The sequence below is a fragment of the Nanorana parkeri genome, unplaced genomic scaffold, assembly GCF_000935625.1.
Source record: "Nanorana parkeri isolate BGI_ZX_2015 unplaced genomic scaffold, ASM93562v1 scaffold1213, whole genome shotgun sequence".
NCBI lineage: Eukaryota > Metazoa > Chordata > Amphibia > Anura > Dicroglossidae > Nanorana > Nanorana parkeri.
In genome coordinates this window covers 255,088-273,479 of record NW_017307481.1, presented here as the reverse complement: position 1 = coordinate 273,479, position 18,392 = coordinate 255,088, and the positions used below count along the sequence as shown (strand labels likewise).

At 44.3% G+C, this 18,392-nt stretch overlaps 1 long non-coding RNA gene across 4 annotated transcripts in view; it reads left to right on the top strand.

Moving 5' to 3' along the window:
• Positions 1 to 1,142: 1,142 nt before the first annotated feature.
• LOC108797017 overlaps positions 1,143 to 18,392 on the top strand; it is an 18,301-nt gene continuing 1,051 nt past the window's right edge. The window contains exons 1-2 of one of the 4 annotated variants that reach the window (XR_001941845.1): positions 1,143 to 1,155; positions 17,943 to 17,950. This is a non-coding gene — a long non-coding RNA (uncharacterized LOC108797017). Of the gene's footprint in view, positions 1,156 to 7,641; positions 7,652 to 16,127; positions 16,141 to 16,724; positions 16,737 to 17,940; positions 17,951 to 18,392 lie in introns of those variants that run through there. The other 3 variants (XR_001941846.1, XR_001941848.1, XR_001941847.1) reach the window with 3 other exon arrangements.

Genomic DNA, 18,392 nt, shown 5'->3' with positions numbered 1-18,392 from the left:
TTCCGTATTATTGACCCATAAATCAAGATCAATGCGTCTGTCCAAGACGTCGCAGAATGAGACCGCATCATCCAATGGCAACGTCACGTGCCTTGCTAGCCACCGGGGATTCGTCTAGGTATTTCACCTCTTCTTTTTTGAACGGGTACAATTTGGAGAAACGATTCCGCAGCGTCGTTTTTTGATCCACCTGTTCCCATTCATGGAAAATAATATCTTTAATCTCCTCAAAGAAAGGGAAGTTAAATGCCTCTTTTCTGATATTTTTGAAGAACCTCCTCTTCTTGTCCGGCTCCGCCACCTCATCTTCCAAAAAGAAGCGCTTGCTTTACTGCTTTGACAAAAGGCTGGAATAGCAAAGTCAAAAACCTCTAACTGCCCCTCTTCATCTCCTGAGGAATGTTCAGAGGCTGAGACCAACGAATCATCTGGGGCTCTAGTAGAGGGGTTCCTCACCGGAGTTCTGGAGTCACCGGAGTGGGCATAGCAGCATTATCCGCCTGTTGGTCAGTCACCCGGAAAGTAGAAGCAAAGTCCCGTAAAGGCTTGCTTCATCAGGGAGATCATTTGTAGGTTCTCACTCTCTCTGTCCCTGGTGGTCTCAGAAAAACAAACAGCACAAGCTGTCTTACTCGGCAGGGCCACACTCTGACAGGTCAGACACCGCTCTGACCAACGACCGCTTCTGGACGGGTCATTGCCAGTAGCAGAACGCGGCTGTTCACGTGACCGGGGCCTGTCCTGGGATGCATGGGAACGACCAGCGGAAGCATATCTGTCCGCAGAAGGAGATCGATGTCTGGAAGAGGAAGAGGAATGGTGGTAGACAGGCCGAGCCCTGGAACGTTCATTGCCTGATCTGGATGGGCTGCCAAAATAAAAAATAAAAATTCCACAGCTTGCAGTAGCAGATGTACGAGATAGAACAGTACAAACGCAGGAAGTTGCATACCTTCTTTGTACATGCTGGTCTCTAGGAGGGGTTGGCAAATCTGAAGGCATCCTGTATAACATACATGCAGTCAGAGAATGTGTGAGCAATGTCCCCATAAGCCACTAAGCAGACCTCAACATACCTAAAAGGAGACAGGAGGGCATCAGGCAGCGCAGCACAGCAACAGCGAATCCCCCTATGCAGGAGACCGAACGGCAGCAGTCGCCGGTCCACACTGAACTAAGAAGGACGCCGAACCCAGCCCCTCGGCCGGCGTCGCAACGAGCATGCGCATGACGTCAGCGGCCATCAGGGAGACCCTGGAACGCAACGGCTGAGTTCCACAGAACGGATCTAGACAGGGGAGGAGCAACATCCGGACACCGTAGTCAGTGGAGCGCAGCCTGCGCTCCAACTATCGCCGGTATGAGGGGACACACACATAAGCCCCCAATGAACCCAGCTTTACTGGGCAAAATATAACAATGCCTGCCTCGAAAACCAGCAGCAAGGCTCCCCCATCAAAAGCCATTTAGGCTAAACAGAGGGACTACACCCGTATGAGCAGACCAGGGTGGATGGCCAGGATATTATCCCAGCTAGGTAAGCAACCCCCCACCTCCATCAGTAGTAGGAGGAGGAAAAAAGAGGAACGCTGAGGGCTGGGGGTTGCTCAAATTTATTATGAGTTAAACATCCTATCAGGTTGGTAGGGAGGCAGGGCCATCCCATTTGTGTGCCGCCATGGAGCTGTCAGGGAAATAATGTCCAACAGGTGTGCAGTAATCATGTTCCTTGTGTTCTTTTATGGTGTGTCTATGTAGATTTATTCTTTCTGTCCCGTTTTAACAATATAATATTCCTGGTTGCATCTGTTATATTGAATGAGGTGCACCTGTATGATCATGTGATCCCATGCATTGTGTTTCCATTCATTTGAATGGCACCCCATTGTACCCCCGGCAGCTGTATGTTGTGGTGCATTGCTCAATACTGCAATTCTGTGAGTTGTGCTGCAGTGAATAAAAGTAGTGCATGTACTTTTGTTCCACTGTATCACAAATGCTGTGTGATAATGTGTGCTAAGTGCACTGTATCGTTTGTACCAGCCCTCACAGCTTCTAGGGAACAGAGCCACATACAGTAACTTCTACTGAAGCTTTCATGTTTCAGAACAGTAATTAGTTAAGATGCTGTCTGGGGCTTTTATGCCTTTAGAACAGTGGTTCTCAACCAGTGTAACCTCAGGACCCACATTTGTCCTTGGTCATGAAGTCGCGACTCAAGTCGCACTACAAATGGAACGCACGGCATTAGGGTACCGCGCTTTCCGGTGCAGGGGCGTTCAAACTGTGGGTGGGAGGCGCGTTTGGGGTGCCATTCAAATGAATGACAACGCAACACACCTCCTACACCAGAATGCACGGTAGGTGCGATTGCGTGGTACAGTGTGTTAATCTCATGGTACTATGTGATTAATGCACTGTACTAGTGTGGACGGAATGGAGCTCTCTCAAGGCCAAAGCCCCTTCCCACCCCACCTCAAGCTGACACATGGCCCCGGGCAGCATATTTTGAATGGCTGCTCGGCAAGAGAACTGACAGTGCTGCGCTAGGGGGAGGCAGAGGAGCCTCTCACCTAGAAAAGTGGAAGGCTTGCGGCGACCCACTGAAAACGGGATCGCGACCCACCAGTTGAGAACCAAGGGTTTAGAACATATAATTCTTTTGGAAGGAGAAAGTTATGTGGGGCAGAACAGATGTTCATTTAGCATTTTTGTCCTCCTTCTGAATCTGTTCTGGATCAAGTAAATCTTTTAAGGAGAGGTCAGCAATATTTCTTTCGGTTCCATTTTTGCTTTAATAAAAAGTTTTGAATTGCTTATGCAGGTCAAAGCATATCATTCAACTTTGCTCCGCCACCGCTCCATTCAGCCAGTGGGAATGAATAAAATGCCTGGTACTTCAAGGTACGGAGGAGCATGTTACTGTGCTGCTGCTTGGCACAGCAGTGTGACATGCGTGTATAAATATTATATAATTATGTTATATATAAAAATATTAATAGTATGATTGCAGTGTTTCCTGAATAACTTTAGCATTTAACAGTATTATTTTAATTGTTATCTGGAGCTACTTTTTATCAACTAGTATATCTCAGCATGTTAGCTTTGCACTTTTGAATTGCTTAAAATTTTTTTACAAAATAATCGTATTTGTTTTATATTTATTATTATTTTCTGCTTATTAAGGCTTGGTGTTTTTCTTTATTTAAAAAAAAAATGAAAACTGCGTGGACACAGAAAAATAAAAATACAATTACTGTTTAATGACAAATAAAACTGCTGTGATAGAAATATTAAGTTACAATACATGTTATAGACATCTCACACAGGATCTTGTGCAGTTGAACATCAAAACATGACCTTTACAATGGTTTTTACAGAACAGGTCTCATTAAAAAAAGGAGGAGATGAGAACATTCGTCAGGCTGCATTAGTGGCGGTAGAGGCTGAACCAAGCAAGGCTTCCCAGCAGCGTTCCCTCTTTCCTCTGCTTAGTCTTTACTTTGATTGATCAGAACAAAAAAAGGTACAGAGTACAAAAGCATAAGGTCAGGAAACAGCAGATACTTTCATCCACTCAGGTTTGTATGCAGCCAAATCTGGTGATCTACATAGCAAAAGATTAAAATAGAACAAATGTGGAAAATGAACAAAACTATTTTATAAAGCATGTTGTATCTATAATATAATATTGCAGCAATAACTATTATTAAACATGTTTTCTTTTAATTGGGGTCTTTTGGACTCTTTAAGGTGGATAAGCTGATATGTACTTGAAATCAAAGTAAAAATGAACAAGTTTTAAAGTCAAATTCCAAGTAGATATAAAGTTATAAAGGCCATAATTTAATTCAGTTATGTGTAGTTATGTACATCTTTTTTATGTGTGGATTTGACTGGTTGTCTGGAGATCAGTTATTTAAGTTAAAACAATTATTCAGGCTTTGCATTGATGCTTTTCTATAGAGATTACTCTTAAAAAACTGGACGTTCCTCCTTACAGCTGCTCACTTAAATTGGCTGCATTAACATCATTCAAATATGTACAGGGGCACTGTCACCCAACACAGTACACAAATATTATGTGCAAAAAAACAAATATTATAGTGACCAATACTATTGTGAACATTTTTTTCTTTGAGAGATTTTTTTGAGATGAAGTTGGGCTGTTGGTAGAGGAGAAAACATTAAGATAAGGATCAGTCTCATCTGAAGGAAGGAATATCACGGCTTCAAATAGTGTGAGGAAGGAGTTTTATCCTACAAGAAGCTCTTTGAGACCCAAGGGTCTGAACGCGGAGGTAAGAGGTTTATTTATCAGCGCACTGGTGTTTTTTGTGAGCACTGCAGCAAAATATTTTTTTCCATACACAAGAAATTACAAGAGTCGACAGAGTGAAGCACAAAGAAAACTAAGAAAACAATTTTTTTCTCTGATTTTATTTCTTTTTTATTTTCATACATTAAGGGGGTTATTCACAAAGCTGCCGAAGGCAGCCATGGGAATAACCGACCCGAACTGAAGTGAGCAGAACGCTGTTCGGCTATTCACTTCAGGCTTGTACAGCTGATTCCAGTCGTATATCGGCTGAAATCAGCCGTACATCAGGCTTGCTTCGGGTGGCTTCGGGTCAGCTGAATATGATCAGCATGTTCAGCCGACCCGAAGTGCAGAAGGAGTTCGACTCAGGCGATCCAACATTTGGATCGGCTGAGCCAAACCTCCGGCAGGCTATTGGCTGCTGTTCGGCCTATTATCATAGGCTGAGTGGCATTCGGCTCGGCTATTAATAGAAAAACAGTTTAAAAAAGTAGAAAGAAAATTAGAAAACGATTGGGCGAAGCTAGCAGTGACTGTTTTCCGTTGGCCGGGACCAGCTGTCCTTAAATGTATATATCTATATCTATCTATCTATCTATCTATCTATCTATCTATCTATCTATCTATCTATCTATCTATCTATCTATCTATCTAGATAGATAGATACAGTATATATCTATATATATTAGGGCTGGTAATGATTAAAATTTTCCTGTTCGATTAATCGACATTTTTTTTATCGATTAATTTGGATTAATTATAATGCACATACAGATCCAACTACATTGGCCTATACACATACAGCACAGCAATGAAGTAATAAAATGAACTAGGATCTTGCTTGTTTTGTACATGGGCAAAAGAAATAGGCAGCAATATTTACCTTATACCTCATTCCCCTGGCAGCCAGCACTCTCCTTTAATCCCATTATGTGGGCAGCTTCTTTTTATGTACAATATAAGACTACCTCACTCAGAGGCCCATGTGTGACTGGATCATGCCTTTACATCTGATCACCCTCTTAGACACAAGCCAGGCTATAATAAAGAATAAATTATAAAAAGAACAAACAGGTCTTTCATTTCATTAAAATTCCTAGGTGAGATTTATTAAAAAAGCTGACTACCAACTGAACCAAAAGGATTTTTATTTTACAGGCAAAAAGGGAACAAGCAGCACATTTGGTACTGTTGACAGATAATAATATCTCTATTTCAAAATAAACTCAAATTTGCATAAATAAATAAAAATCCACACAGTACCTATTGTCCTAGCTGTCTCACTTCAGTATATCATTTGCCACAAAATGACAGATGCCCTCTAATTTATGTTGATGTGATAAAGGTCAGAGATACATGTACTCTAGGTGACGAGTGACTGTGCAAATCCAGCTGCCATGAATAAAATATGCGCAGGCAGTTATATAGTGCTTGTCATCCCATTACCACAAGTAAGACTTTTCCCCAGGGAGCAGCCTGCACATCAGCAGTGCAATTCTCTGTGTCTTCTCTACATGGACTGCAGTGCAACATAGTAAATTACTTGTCTCTGTTCTTGGAAAGGAAAAGGAAAAAGATGTCACAGAGGGTGGGCTAGGGTTTTTTCATTACTGCTCAATTACCAGTGAGGAGAATACTGGTGTGCCCAATTGATTTTCCAAACCTAAATTTTTATTGCTTATTGCTGAGCAACAGGACAGAGGGGCCTTCTGAGCAAAGGTGACTGAATAGCTGCTTTGCTTCACAGGCTGAACAAAAAAAATGGACTCAGCTCTTCCATCCACACAAACAGAGTGTCGATCGAGGAATCCCACTGTTTACATTGCATTCTGACAGGTGCCACTGGCTATTCGAGGAATGCCACCTGAAAGGGAGACAACAGCCCCACACACTGCGATTTTCAGCCGGTACATTAACTACCGGGAGCTTCTTGGATGTAACTGGGCATTTATACACGTCCTGTTACATCTGCCCGGCGGCGAGAGCAGGAAATGCCTGTTATTTCAAAACAGGCAGTGATGCCCGTTAATATACAAGCGATCTGCCGGCTATAGAGCCGACGGATCGCTTGTATGAGGTCCCGTGATGTGCGCCCCCCCCCTCTGCGGCTCCCCCCCCTCCCGCTGTCAAGCTGGTCCTGGGCTCCGGTGTGAGCCCGGGACCAGCATACTGCCTCTGTCACAGGGGATCAGAGGGAGGTCGGTTCACGATCTCCCTCCGGTCCCCTCTCCGCTGTCAGAATGCGGAAGTGATGTATATTACATCACTTCTGCATTCTTGTGACACTCTCCAGCTTCAGATGCTGGAGGGAAGCTGATGAAGCAGATCTCTGCTTCATTAGCTTCTTCAGGGGGGTCCTAGGTGACATTAGGGGTTTTTGAGACCCCTGATGTCTCCATAAAGAGGACCTGTCACCTCTTTTGCTATATCACAGAGGGGTTTCTCAGCCCCCTCTGTGATAGCAATAAAGTTAAGTGGAAAAAAAAATAGGAACAATTTTTAAAGTTTCCCCCCCAATTTTTTTAAAGTTACACATAAAAAAGAATTAAAAAAACAAAAAATGTTTTAAAAGTCCCCACCCCTACATACACGCATGTAAACATGCGTCAGGTGCGCATACCTGCGAAAACGACGATTGCGCCCATTACGCCGCACATGTTACATCGAATGAGAGCAATAATTCTAGGGCCATCAATCACTGATAACACTAAACTGATGAGCTGTAAAAGCTTTTAAAGCGTCGCCTATGGCCGATTTTGGGTATGCTAGTTTTTTGCGAGTGCGTGACATGTTTGGTGTCTATTTACCCGACGTGAACCCGTCTTTTATATTTTACCAAAAAAGTGGGCAATATTAGTTGTTTTATAAACATTTTCAAAATGTTCAGTAATTTCTCCTGAATATAGTAAAAAATAAAACCCACAGTGGTGATTAAATACCACCAAAAGAAAGCTCTATCTGTCCCCCAAAAAATGGTACAAAATTAATTTCAGTACAGCGCTGCATGACGGAATAAATGTCAGTCAAAGTACTGCAGCGCTGAACACTGAAAAATGAACTGGCCAGGAAGGGGTGTAAACACCTGGGGGTCTATTCACGAAGCTGCCGAAGGATCTGGCCGTAGCATATGCATCGGCACGGCTGAGCCGTGCTGAATCTTCCGACCAACATGACCAAATGTTCTCGAATTTGTTCATGGTGAGTTCGTTTTGGGACGTCCGTTTCTCATGGGACATTATCCAATTGACATGCCTTTTTGTGAATAGCCGAACAGTGTTCGGCTCACTTCACTTCAGATCGGTCATTCATTCGGCTGCCCTCGGCAGCTTCGTGAATAGACCCCCTGGTCTTCAAGCAGTTAAAAACTGGCCGGAATTCCACCAGTGTATGGACACCTTAAGACAGTAACACTCCAAGCAAAACAGAACAATTGTTTTTATGCAGTGATAATGGCCACTACCAATTTGTAAAATGTATACAAATTCAAATTTGTATCAGACAATAGTTGTGGAATAATACAGATCCAATTGAAAAAATACTAATTGTAATAAAATAATAAACTATGTTAAAAATTCTGAATGAAAATACATCATTCTGTAGGGTAAACGTGAATGGAAACAGTACATATGAGAAAAATAAAAAGGTAGCAAACTAGCAATCAGAAGAAAATAATCATATCAGTAATTGTCAGACTGGTTAGAGAAGTACAACTAAATACATAACATACACTGAAAAAGAGACAATTTTTCACTCTAAATAGTCTCATGATTGACAAGTGGTCAGGAGCAGGTTTTATTCTGTCAGTGCGACTTTAGAGCAGCAGAGGAAGGAATTTATGACTCAAGCTGTATTCTTGTCATAAATACATCACATTATCTGTCTCACTGTGAAAAGAATTCATCAAAACTGGAGCAGACAGAATCTGGAGCAGCTGTGCATGGCAACCAATCAGCTTCTATCTTTCATTTAAGAAGCTTAACTGAACAAACTGAAGAGAAAACCTGATTGGTTACTATGGGCAACTGCTCCAGATTCTGTCTGCACTAGTTATGATGAATTCCCCCCAACCCTGTTTAGCAGTGCCTTGCTGTGCGACAAAACTAATAAATGTCCCCCACTAACTATAGTGGGTGGATTCAGTGCAGGAACAGAGCATTATCTAATCCTATGGCAAGTTTTTAATGAAGAGTGACATGGTGATTTACCAGAGGCGGGGAATGTGAGGAATGTAAATGTGGCGATCCTGTGAAAGTAGGAGATAAGCAAAACTCTTATCAGAAATAGTGTTGTACACGGCAACTGGTACAAAAGTGGCTGGAATTGCAAGCAGAATGATAAAAAAAACAAGGTGAGATGTGAGAACGATACAATTTACAATACAATTTTTTTTCTTTCCCCTCTTACTTTGTCCACTGTGTTGTCCTCAAAAAACATACACACCCTGCAAATGCTGAGTTGTCCTGCTGCGATCCACTGTTCCACTGTAGCATACTGCTTTCCTGTGCCACCATCTTCCTTTCTGACACAGGAATAGAAGGCGAGATTTAGGCATTTGCATTTTCTTGTGATTTTGATGCATACTTTTATGGCCATTGGTACACATTTTAGTTTGTTTTCAAGTGTTTTTTCATGTTTTGTTTTGTTTGGCCAATTATAGTCAAATAAAGTAGAGTTTGCTGGTGGGGGTTGTTGTCATGTGGTAAAATGCACATTACATACATTTTTGAGTGGAGGCATTGAAGTAAATGTGACTAAAAATGCATGTTGCTGCACCAAAAAATGTGCGTGTACAATTTTTCCTTTCCCAACATGGTGCAGCACATCGCACAGGTTGAGCAATGCAAATTAAATTGCAGTTGTGAACAGGGCCTAACACAGGACACACAGGGGGCAGAAATAAAACAGGGGCATAGGAATGTAGCACAAGGCAAAATGTGACTGAAGACACATATGTTCTATGATATTATTATTTTTATACAGGATTTATATAGCACCAACACTTTGCGCATCGCTTTACAATATAAGGAAGACATCACATTCACAATAAAATTCCAGACAAGATGGTAAGGAGGGCCTTGCCCGTGGGGGCTTACAATCTAAACTGGAGACTGAGATAATAAGAATCGCAGTAAAAATACAGATGAAACAAATACATAAAGCTGATCAAAACGTTTAGTGATCAAGACACAGAGAAAAAACTAATCAGAAAAAGCACAATAATGATAAAGTGAGTGCAACAGAATGTAGAGAAAATGTCAACGTGTACACAGGTGGAACGTTCGGGACATGTATTGTAGGATGAAACTACAACACTACACAAATGAGTAAGCGAGGTGGGAGGACTAAGAATGAGGATTTGGAAGCATGTGGACAGTATGGGAAAAAAGGTAGTAAGAGTATTGATACTGTGTATGATCCAAGCATATATAATAACAGATAATGAGAATTACACCCAGCATATATTAGAAAATGCTTCAAACTTAAAATAAGGTAGTTTAGATTTTTTTAAACACGATATTTGTTAACATAATCATAGTGCAATCTATACAAAAACACATCTAAAGTTTAAAGATTATTACAAAAAATGTATTCAAATCTTAACAAGTTATTATTTAGCTTATTAAAATATACACTGCCTGCCCATAACGTGTAGTTTAGCCAACCTTCACAACCCACCCAGCACCTCACGACTCTCAGGCCCATCCACAATCACCGTGTTGAAAGTTTGCATACCCAGTGAACTAATATGGGAATTCGCCTGTGTGAATTCTTTGTAACCATAATGCACTTGCAGGGGCATTTGAACTTAGATCAGCTGACTTAGAAGGGCCCATAAGGAGGTTTGGTATGTGTGAGCCCCCTCACTACTTTTAGCTGTCCTGTATAGCAAAGTGTTTTAGTTTTTTTGCTGCAAGGCTTCCCTTAACAAATTGGGCTCTTCCTTCAGGCGTTATTTGGAGATTTTCATTTGAACTGTCATTTTGTGTTCGGTCGTGTCGGTGGCCATCAGAAATATTTTATTTCGACATCATGATTGAAGTGGATCTACATCGCTGGACGACTTGATTGACCTGCATTTTTTTTCCAAATAAAGGACTTTTTTTTATTGTTGTGTTTATTTACAATTATTTACAATTTTACTGTTTATTTGGTGAATGAGTAGGAGTAGCAACGTTTCCCTTACTCATTCACGAGGGGGGGTGGCATTTATGAAGGAGGCACCCAAATTCCTATAAGCTCCCCTGCCCGCAGACTCCCATATTCACCGGGCCAGGGTAGTGGGGAAGAGGCCCTTGTCCTCATTGATTTTTTTTTTTTGGTGTGAATGGGGGGGGGGGGGGGGACCTCACACTTTTTTTTATTATTGTTTCTGTGGACTGTCAAAAGTTAAATAGAAAAATGTCACTTTTTTTTTTCTAATGTCACTGCTGCAACGAAAATTCATTCGTTATTATCTAGCGCAGGGGTCTCAAAGTACTGGCCGCCCGCGAGTCGGTACTATGTGGCCCGCAGCCAGCTGACAAGTCAGGCACACGGTTACAGACCACGTGCCCGACTTGCGGGAGCAGCTACTAGCTACACGGTCTGCATCTCTGTCGGATGCAGACCGCAAAGCTGCTCCTGTCAGCTCTGGCCGGAGCTCTGTCAGTTCTGAGCTCCAGCCGAATGATGGAGCATTAGTAAGGTCTGCACTAGACCTTACTAATCACCACTAGATAACCAGGGAACGTTGATGTGCCTCCTCCCTGCAAAGATGCAAGCAGGTAAGGGGGCTTGGAAGGAAAGCAGGGAGGGGGAGTGTGCTGGGGGCTTGGGAGGGAGGGGGGAAAGTTTATTATGGGGGCTTGGGAGGGAGGGGGTGTGAGGGGGGATTTGGAAGGGGGGTGTATTATTATGTGTGCGGGGGGGATCATGTATCCAGGGAGTGTGATTGATTCCTAACTGCATGTAATCCTTTCACATATGATTACATGCGGTGCGCAGGCGTTTACATGCAGCAGCTGTCACCCGATCATTAATTTGAATCAGTGACAGTTGCCGATTGTAACATGTGCATACATTAAAACAGGTACCGTATATTTTTGGGAGGGAGGGGGGAAAGTCCCACGGGACTAAAAAATGTGTCCAGTGGCCCCTGACTAAATTGAGTTTGAGATCCCTGATCTAGTGCATGCAACATTAATGAAAATTAATGAAAATTTCGGATTCAGATGAATCACAAAACGTCTTGACATTCGGACCTGAATCCCGAAAAATTAAATAATGAAAAATTAGAAACGAAACACATGTTTAGCCAGCACACAGGTCTAATGTGCACATGTGTTTCTGCTGTGAGATTGAGTGTGTGTGTACTGGTAAGGGATTTTTGGAGGGGACCCCACTTTTTTTTCTGCTTTTGGGTCTCCCCTTAAATTCCTACCAAACCTAAATGGGGGAGGGGACTCCACGCCTTTTTTTTCTCCTATTTTAACATTTAACAACATTAATTAATTCAGAATGACATTTGGAAAAATATGTCGATATTCGTCCGAATTTCAATTCGGAACAAAACGAATCTTACATGTCTATTACTGATAATAATTATTTAACCAGATATTAGCATACTATGGCAGTGCATATTTGACTGTGGAATCAATGGGGTTTTTTTTAGAAGTAGCTTTACTAGCATACAGCAGCAGCAGTCCGATGTGATATTTTTTTGTAGCAGTTTTAGCAGTGATACATGATTTCTTATCAAGCTGTAATAGTAGGGTTGCCACCTTTTCTTCAAGCAAAACCCAAACACTCTAGTGCCGCACAGCAATTTTTTTTGGGAGAATATACAGGAGAGACAACCAAGAGAAAGAGCGAAGAGAGAGATCCAGGAGAGAATTAGTTAGGTTCTTATACTGACTGCCAATGGAACAGAGGTATTCTCAGTGACCGCCAATGTAACAGCTATATACACTGAACGGCAATTCAACAGAGGTATATCGCCCTTGCCAACCCCCGGACGGACTGCTCAGGGGCGCCCTGAGCACCAGGGGGGAGGGGTCGCTGGAGCAGGCCTCCGCCACGTGGGTAGGTAGGTACCTTTCCGTAGGTACCGGGCGCATTAAAAAGTGCGAGCCTTCCACCGCCCGTCGCTACTTAGTGTTCGGACCCACATGCGGTCTTACAGTGTCCTGGCTGCAAAGATGGAAAGCACTGTACCAAACCATAGAAATTTCTCAAGACTGGACTTTCAATCAAAACAGAGAGTGATAAATAACGGGCGACCAATGCCTGTGCTTACGAATACGGACCTACTTCAATCAAAGGGACAGTGGAAAGTAACACGGTCATTTCAAATGGAGTGGTACCAGCGAAAAGACTGGCTGTGTGGCTGTGCTACCAAAAACTGTCTTTAATGTTTGGACTAACACAGGATTTTGTGATTTGAAGAATCTATCAAGGGGCCTCAACAAACATGAAAAATCAGCAACTCACATTCAAAGCCAAAGCGTTTTAAAAACTTTCGGAACTTCAAGGATAGATTTGGCTTTGGATCAACAGCTGACATTAAATACCAGCATCCACAATGCTAAGGTCAAAGAAAACCGTGAGATTTTAAAACGCCTCATTAATGCAACCTGCTTCCTAGCCAAACAGGAATTGGCATTTCGTGGTGAAATTCGATGAAAGTCCAAGATCTTCGAATTGTGGCAATTATGTGGACCTGTTACATGCATTTGCTGAGATGGATGAGAGGTTGGCGAAACATTTGGAGACATCCACTGTGTTTTCTGGCTTATCAAGCAGAATACAGAACGATTTAATTGAAGCGGTCGCTGATGTCATTAGAAACTACATCAAAAAGGAGATTAATGCAGCCCCCTTTGTAGCAGTCGAAGTAGATGCGACAACAGATATCACAATCAAAGCCCAGTTCTCTGTGATCATGCGCTATGTAGCTACAAGTGAGGCGACTTGTGAGGCGAAGGAGGCATTTTTGGGATTAGATGATGTGAGTGACCAGCTATTGCCGATTATGTGTTCGGAGTGTTGGAGAAGTACAATTGTACTGATAAGCTGGTATCTCAGACTTACGATGGAGCCTCTGTGATGACATCAGATCTCAATGGGGTGCAGGCCAAAATTAAAGAGATGGTACCCGAAGCCACTTTTATCCATTGCTATGCACACAAATTGTACCTGGTACTAATGCATTCAGCACAATGTATGCGTCAGTGTAAAGTATTTTTTTAAACGGTGGAGTGACTTGCAACATTTTTCAATAAGTCAACCAAGCGCACCCACCTACTGGACGAGGTTGTAAAGCGGCATTTAGCAAGAGCAGCGCCAACAAGATGGAGCTCCAATTCCAGGCTAGTTCAGACAATCAGCATGTACCAATCTGATCTACGTACTATGTTCCACACTATGAGTGAAAATCCTGATGGTTGGGATAATGAGACTCGGATGATGGCCGTTGGATATGATCTCTGGCTGTCAAAAGCATCAACCTGCTTCCTCATAATGGCATACGAGTGCATTTTCCATGAAACTGATGCACTGTTTCGTGTGCTGCAGAACAAGGTAATGGACATAGGATTCTGCTGCGCGCGAATCCGTGACACAATGGGATTTGTGGAACGCCAGAGAGTTTGACAATTTCTACGATCGGTTCCAGCAGAAATGCACCACACTTGGCTTGCAAGACAAAGACCGAAGTAAAGAGCCAAGCAGAGATGAGAGGAAAATAACGTTTTATAACATCCTGGACAATATTAGTCTTCAGATGAAAGCCAGGTTTGATCAATTTGGGGAGCTAGCCTTCATCGGTTTTGTCGATTGCACAAAATTTTGTGAAATGTCACAACACTTCGATGACACAAAACTGCAGAGCCTATCGACATATGCCAGGCATTTTGACTTTGTGAGGTTAAAGGCTGATCTTATCGGACTGTATGGTTCACAAGAGGTGAGGGACAAATGCAAATCGTCTGGGCAGCTCCTCAGCTTTTTAGTCCAAAATGATCTGACGCAGACGGTTCCAGAGGCGACAAAGCTGCTCCAGTTGGTGCCCACTATACCAGCTACAACAGCGTCTTTTGAAAGGTTGTTCTCTGCTTTAAAACGACTTAAAACATACAGTTTGAATAGGTCTGACCCAGGGGCGTAACTAGAAATCACAGGGCCCCATAGCAAAATTTTGTATGGGGCCCTGTGATTTCTAGTTACGCCCACCTGATAACCCAAACAGCCCACCTAAGGGTGACCCTGCAGAGCCCACCATAGACTCTCTATGGTAGGCTCTGCAGGGTCTCAGGCGGGCGGTCAAGCCCTCTTACCTGTCAGCCCTGATCCTCTGTCCGCCTCCTTCTCCTCCACGATCGACTCCTCCGTCACTGGGCCCCGCCTCCTCGATCGCCGGGTCCCGCCCCCTCGATCGCCGGGCCCCGCCTCCTCGATCACTGCCGATGACGGGCCCAGCCACCTCCTGCGAAGCTGCTGGTTGTCACCAACTCAGTAGCGGCTGTGAGAAGGAACGGAGCGTTCCTCCTCACAGCCGCCAGTGACAGCCAGCAGCCTGGCTGTCCGAGCAAGTTGCCATAGCGACCCAAGCGGCCCGCATGGCAACAGGGAGATGTCCTGGCCGGGCCCCCGTGACTCGGGCCCCATAGCGGCCGCCTGGGTCGCTATGGTGATTGTTACCTCACTGGTCTGACCAAGGACGACTTTCATCCCTGGCAATCATCTCTATTGAGACACAAAGACTCTCAAATCTACAAGAAAGTAAAGAAGACTTCTACAGCGCAATCACTGACATCTTTGTCCAGAAGGATAGGCGAATGGACTTCATTTACAAATAAAGGTAGTAACACTGTTAAAAGTCTAACTTTTGCTAGGAACTTTTCCCCTTACCTGTCTATTTAATGTTACTAGCCCATCTATAGGTGCTCTGTTAATTGTATAGTCCTATTCCCTAGAGCAGGGGTCAGCAACCTAGTGCCTCTTTTCTCCTCTTATTTCTCCCCAGGGTTTTCATTCTCTCCAGAAAATACTTCTCCTGAGGAATCCTCATATTTTTAAGAATCTTGTTTCTACATTAGTTAGCCAATCTATCTTGGATTTTTTCACTGTTTGTCTGCTGGATTTTCCCCGGTTCCAGCTCCACGAAAAAAAAAAAAGTGTCCTCTGGCCAGCTTGTCATGCTGGGAGAACCCAAATGTCAGCTTTGGTTAAAGCTCAACGAAGAGAAAAAAAGAAAAAAAAATCAGAAAAAAAGACTGTGTCCTCCGGCCAGCTCATCATGCTGGGAGAACCCATTATGCGCTGCGGTTCAAGCTCAACGAAGAGAAAAAAAGAAAAAAAAATCAGAAAAAAAGACTGTGTCCTCCGGCCAGCTCATCATGCTGGGAGAACCCATTATGCGCTGCGGTTCAAGCTCAACGAAGAGAAAAAAAGAAAAAAAAATCAGAAAAAAAGACTGTGTCCTCCGGCCAGCTCATCATGCTGGGAGAACCCATTATGCGCTGCGGTTCAAGCTCAACGAAGAGAAAAAAAGAAAAAAAAATCAGAAAAAAAGACTGTGTCCTCCGGCCAGCTCATCATGCCGGGAGAACCCTAGTGTCCGCTGTGGCTCAAGCTCATCGAAGAGAAAAAAAAAAGAAGAAAAAAAAAATCTAAACAAGACCGTGTCCTCCGGCCAGCTCGTCATGCCGGGAGAACCCAAGTGTCCGCTGCGGTTCAAGCTCAACGAAGAGAAAATTTATAAAAAACAAAAATCAGAAAAAAAAGGACCAAGTGTCCCCCGGCCAGCTCATCATGCTGTGAGAACCCAAGTGTCCGCTGCAGTTCAAGCTCAACGAAGAGAAAAAAAAAAATCAGAAAAAAAGGACAGTGTCCTCCGGACAGCTCGTCATGCTGGGAGAACCCAAGTGTCCGCTGTGGTTCAAGCTCAACGAAGAGAAAAAGAAAACAGAAAAAGAACCAAGAGTCCTCCGGATAGCTCGTCATGCTGGGAGAACCCAAGTGTCCGCTGCGGTTCAAGCTCAACAAAGAGAAAAAAACAAAACAGAAAAAGAACCAAGCGCCCTCCGGACAGCTCGTCATGCTCAGAGAGCCCAAGTGTCAGCCCCGGTTCAAGCTCAACGAGAAGAAAAAAACACACCCCCGAGTTGCCGGAGCAGGCCCACCGCCCAGGGGGCGAGCGGATAATAAACTCCCTCCCTCCCACGCCCCCCAGCAAACCTCATAAACTTCCTCCCTTCTTTCCTTCCAAGCCCCCTCACCTGCTTTCATCCGTGCAGGGAGGAGTCACATCGTCGTTCCCTGGTAATCTAGTGGTGATCATTAGTAAGGTCTGCACTAGACCTTACTTGGAGCGCAGAGCTTTTCCCAGCAGCCGCCGGCGTCCGTTTCCACCCCGGAGGCGGCGCGGGAGGCGGCAGTCCCGGAAAGGATTACATGCAGTTAGTGACAGATTCCTATCAGTGGTTACACAATTGTTTATCCAGGGAAGGAATTGTTTATCCATGGATAGTGATTGTTTTTGTAACTGCATGTAATCATATAACATACCATTACATGCGGTGTGCAGGCGTGTACATGCAGGGGCTGTCACCCGATCCTTAATTTGAATGGGAGACAGTTGCTGCATGTAAATGCCAGATTAGGGATTCATGCTGCAGGAAGACGCAAGTTTGTGACACAGGAATCCCTAATCGCACCTGAAATATAGGTGTGAATGGGGCCTAATATACACACAGAAACATACAACCCCCCCACACTAATACACCCCCCCTGCACAAATAAAATAATACCCTCCCCTCCACACACATAATACACTTTGCCCCCCCTTCTAAGCCCCCCACATACATTTTATACACTGCCCCCCACACACACACACATAATACACTTTGCCCCCCCACACACACATAATACACTTTGCCCCCCTTCCATGGCCAGAGCTTTGAAAGATGGTCAGCGCCAGAAAACGCAAGGTGTCAGCCAGAAGGAGGATGTGTGGTGTCTTAATGTGCCTGAGGAAAATGGCAGCCCGGTTATTAAGGAAAGTCTACTAACGTTTGGAGAAGAACTGTGCGAAGGAAGTGTTAAGGCAGGAAAGAAAAAGAAGAAAAAGGATTCCTCGAGGAGGGCGCCAGAGGTCTCTGTGCAAGAAAAGGGGTCGGGTGGATCTGGCGAGGAGGGTGAGTTTGTCTATTCTGGGGTGAATTTTCCGCCTTCACAGCCTCAGGGCGAGGAAAAGATGGTGGATTGCCCTCCTTGCCCTGATCTGCCTGTACCCCCCACCAATGCTTCCCCCCATGTGCCTGGGGAGGCATCCTAGTTTGGTGATGGCACCAGTGTACTTTTGGAGGTTCCCTCTCCAGTGTCCCTTCCCAACACCCCTCCCCCCCTCTTCCCTTCCCTCTGCCTTAACTGTTGCCCTACTTTCTGCTGTCAGTGCTGTTGAAGGAGACCCAGGCTCTGCCCCCGTGGAGCAGGTCCTGGGTATCCCTGTTGAGCTGACTAGGGTAGATGTGTCTAAGATGGCATCTGATGGATCCGTTCTGGTCCATGCCAAACTAAAGGTGAAAGAGTTGGAGTTGGGAGCCGGACGTGCCGCGGGTGACGTCACTTCTGGTTTGCAGAGCACTTCAGGTGACGTCACTTCCGGTTTGCGGGACACGTGGAGCCCTGGCGGTGGCTTCTGGTTCCACTTTCAGTTTGGGTGCTGCAGACGTTGCTGCTGGTAATGTCAGTGGAAAAGCCACCTTTTGGACATGTGCCTGGAAGAGATTCCTGTTACTCTGAGACAACTGCAGGAGTCCAGAAAGCTGCAGGAAATGGTGAGATTTTGCCTGTTAATGGTGGGAATGTCCCAATAGGGGCCCCCGGGGAGGCTGTGGTTGCTCAGGGTATCAGGAATACTGTTGACACTGATGTATTGCATGTCACCCACAGCCTTTTGGCCGCATGTTTGGATAGTGGTAATGAAGGTTCAAGTGGTGCAAATATTTTTGGGAATGGTGTTAACCCCTCTGTTTCCCCTTTGCTGGGTGTCAGTTCTGGGGGACCCTCCTGGGGCAAATCCCATTGCGTT